This window comes from Lygodium microphyllum, chromosome 8 (genome assembly GCF_053477565.2).
Source record: "Lygodium microphyllum isolate KBCC chromosome 8, Lygodium_microphyllum_v1.1.10, whole genome shotgun sequence".
Lineage (NCBI taxonomy): Eukaryota > Viridiplantae > Streptophyta > Polypodiopsida > Schizaeales > Lygodiaceae > Lygodium > Lygodium microphyllum.
The window spans coordinates 57570667-57574766 of NC_141142.1; the positions used below are offsets into that span (position 1 = coordinate 57570667).

The 4100-nt window shown below is 39.6% G+C and overlaps 1 pseudogene; it reads left to right on the forward strand.

Moving 5' to 3' along the window:
- The first annotated feature begins 1656 nt into the window (after positions 1-1656).
- On the forward strand, positions 1657-2282 carry LOC148032329 (S-adenosylmethionine synthase 2-like; annotated as a pseudogene).
- The last annotated feature ends 1818 nt before the right edge of the window (positions 2283-4100 follow it).

A 4100-nucleotide genomic window follows, 5' to 3' on the forward strand; every position in this document is an offset into this window, starting at 1 on the left:
TATTAGCTTATCTATAGAATCAATCAAGCAACAAACTCAAATGCTTGAGTACTAATCACTGTGTGGAGTAGGCTTGTTAAGTCTTTTAGAACTTTTGTGAAATTTGGGGTATTAAGAAAGGGTTAACTACTCATGAAGACCTAGCTCAAAACATGGTTGTAGAAAATATGAATAGTACCACACAAGAAAGGATTTAAAGTATGATATCTAGTGTAGGTTAGCCTTACATATGGTTCTTGAGCTAAACATATTAAAACAATGGTTCACTTGATCAATATATCAGCTACTACTAGTAAGCCATTAGAGAGCAAGATTTGTAAAAAGGTTGTTGAGAATAGCAAATGATGTTGGCTCATAGAGGCTAGATGTATGCCGGCCTGAAGAGGCTAGAAGATAGACAAATGATGTATGCTCTAGGAAGAGATGTTCAAAATCCCATATGCACAGTGAGGTACAATGGTACTATCCAAAAAGCTATAAAGGCATGTACTTGACACTCATTTCAATGGAATGGTACTTTCAATTTGAGTCACTCAAGATTGTGTTTATGAGTCCAAGCTAATCTATCTTGGAATGTGATTCACTTGAGTTACAATTCCTCATTCTAATAATGTATCGTGTGTTTGACTTGCGTCCACCATAGCTCATCTAGTTCTAGGTTCGTGTTTTTCAACATGGTATCAGAGCCATGGCTAAGCTAGGTAGCTAGTGGTGTGTTTTCTTCTTCCTTGCAAGCTCTATAATCCTTTAGCCTATTTCTATTCCAATCTCTCAAGCTATTCAACATCCATTGGTGTGTATGAGGTAAAGGAGCTCAAAGAAGGAGGTGTTGTGGTGCATCCATTGAAGGCTAGTTCACAATTTATGTTGGTGTACCCTTGGGGGTAGCTAAGGGCCTGCTTAAGCACGGGGGTTGCTTGTCCAAAGAAACAGGGGGTCTAATTTCTAGTTTTGAGATCAAGAGAGAAGAGAAGAAGAAGTGGATGAAGCAGCAAGTCATTTGCTACTACTTCAGCTTGACAAATCTAGTTTGAGAGCCATTGCTCACAAAAGCCACAACTAACAAAGAAGTTTGTGAAGCAAGTTTTGATTCAGAGAGAAGAGTAAAGAGAGCCTTGAAGTTCTATACTTCATAGCCTATTGCCACAACCTTCCCCAACCTGTTGTTGTAGCAGCGTACATGGCCTCTACAAGCAGATCCTTGGCTCCCAGTAGCTAGCCCGCCATAGTGCTTATCTCAGTGCATCAAGAACAATGCCAAAAACCTCGGGCTCCATGGTCATACCAGCTCCCTTCCTGACCAGTATCTTTGCCTCCACCTATTCAGTAAAGCTCGCCTTGTAGTTCCACCCGGACTGCCTTTCACAGGCCTCCAAACTAGACAAGCAATGCGCTCTGCTACAAGAAGTAGGGCGTCTCCAACAACAGCGAGCGTGAAGACTTGTAAGGCCCACATCTCCCAAGACTGAAGAAAAAGGATATCATTAAAGTGCAGATGGAAGAGGATGGACATGTGCTGTGCATTAGCTACGAGCATAGTAGGAAGGAGCAGAGCGGAGGGGCACTTCTAGTGTGATAAAGGCAGGACAAGCAGCACCATGGCTAGCTGGGGAGGAGCTCAATCTCCACAATGGCCTACTCACCACAAAAGCCAAGATGGACTACGAAAAGATTGTGCCGAAACATGCAAGGAAATTGGTTTTGTTTGTGCTGACCACTACAAGGTTTTGATTAACATCGAAGAAAAAAGTTCTGACATTGCTCAAGGTGTCCACGGGCATTTTACTAAGAAGCCTGAGGAGATTGGCACTGGTGACCAAGGTCACATGTTTGGGTATGCAACATATGAAATGGAAGAATTGATGCCTCTGAGTCATGTCCTAGCTACCAAGCTTGGGGCAAAGCTAATTGAGGTCAGAAAGAATGGTACTTGTGTCTGGCTTCATCTTGATGGGAAAACTCAAGTCATTGTTGAGTACAAGAACGATAATGGTGCAATGGTTCCTGTTCGTGTGCACATTGTGTTAATATCAACCCAGTATGATGAAACCATTACCAATAATGAGATTGTTGCTGATCTGAAAGAATATGTTACCAAGCCAAATAAAATTCAAAATTTCATGTATCCCGAAATTCATCTCATGTATGAGAGTGTATCAAACCAAGCCCAAGTACCCATCAATGTGTTCACTTGTAAAAGCATGAAACAAAACGATTGTGTCAAGAAGACTGAAGCAAAAAAGAGAAGTACCACACATCAAAAAAAGGGACAAAGAGCATAACCAAGGTAAAAAGTATGAAGACAAAAACTAAGAAGACAAAGAAAGAGTGCGAAAGAAGCACAAAGAAGATGAAGAAAATATTCTCCGCTGTCGATAACAAAAACCTTCCCATAGTGGATCTCCCTTAGTGGATCTTGTTTCCCATAGTGGATGTAAAAACCCTACCAAAATGTAAAGTTTCAAGCCTTAACTTGACTAGGCTGCCAAAGAGCTAGTCTCCTAGTCCATGTTCACATGCAGGGGCAATAAAAGTGAGCAAGGGTAGAGATTCATCATTTGAGGGGGGTGTTGAGAATAGCAAATGATGCTGGCTCATAGAGGCTAGATGTATGCCCTAAAGAGGCTAGAAGATAGACAAATGATGTATGCTCTAGTAAGAGATGTTCAAAATCCCATATGCACAGTGAGGTACAATGGTACTATCCAAAAAGCTATAAAGGCATGTACTTGACACTCATTTCAATGGAATGGTACTTTCAGTACCCTGATTAAGTTGTCATTATAATACCAAGGGTAGGCCGAATAGGGGATGATTCGTACAATCCAAACCTCAAGTTTGTGTTTATGAGTCCAAGCTAATCTATCTTGGAACCTAATACACTTGAGTTACGATTCCTCATTCTGATAATGTATCATGTGTTTGACTTGCGTCCACCATAGCCGATCTAGTTCTAGGTTTGTGTTTTTCAACAAAGGTGTGGTCTAAAAGAATCCTACTATGAGCACTTATGTGTATTTTGTTGTGAGACCTATCTACATATTTACAAGAACAAGAGGAACAAGCTTGATCCTAAGTAACATAAATGCATTTTCCTTAGATATGGAGATTCAAGAGAGATGGGGTAATGATTATGGGATTCTAAGGCCAAAAGATAGTATGCAGCCATAATGTTTTCTTCAATGAGAAGAAAATTGATAAACAACTCATAAAGACCATTGGGATATACGTGATGGTATTTTAGGAGGATAGAAAATTATCAATGTGAGCAACAAGGCTAGGAGAGCCAGGAAATGTTGAGGAATATTCCACAGCTAGGTAGGCAACCTCATATTCAGTATGATAGATATTTGGGACAACAAAATACTCAAGTAGAGTAGATATTGAGACAATCTACAAGAGTCTCTAACTCTCCACAAAGTTACACTCCATCTTTAAATTATATCATGGTGATTGATTGCAAAGAGCCTTCATGGCATGAGGATGCTATCTTCAAATATACTAGTCATAAGTGATAAAAGACCATGCAATTGGAGATGGATTCAATGATAAAGAATGCTACTTGGGAATTGGTTCCATAGCCTAAGGGCAATCATGCATTACCATGAAAATGGGTTTATAAGCTAAAAATATCACCATCAAATGCATTGCCTAAGGGCAAGCATGCATTACCATGCAAATGGGTTTATAAGCTAAAAATATCACCATCAAATGCATTGCCTAAGTATAAGTCAAGACTTGTAGACAAAGACTTCAAGCAAAAGAAGGGGATAGACTTTGATAAGACCTTCTCACCAATAGTTAAGATGACCACTCTTTGTAGAATATTTGCAACGGCTACCAACAAGGACATGGAGCTTGTTTAGATGAATGTAAAGGAAATTTTTACATGAGAACTTGTATGATGATACTCTATATGCAACAACTCGAGGGGTTTGTTGTGTAGGGCGAGGAGAAATATGTAAGCTTCATAAAAGTCTATATAGTGTGAAGCAAGATATAAGTAATTGGTACCATAAGCTCGAAACTTTTATGATGTCTCAAGAATATACAGAGTGAGAAATATTATTGTCTCTAGTCATGAAGGCTTATGCATGGTA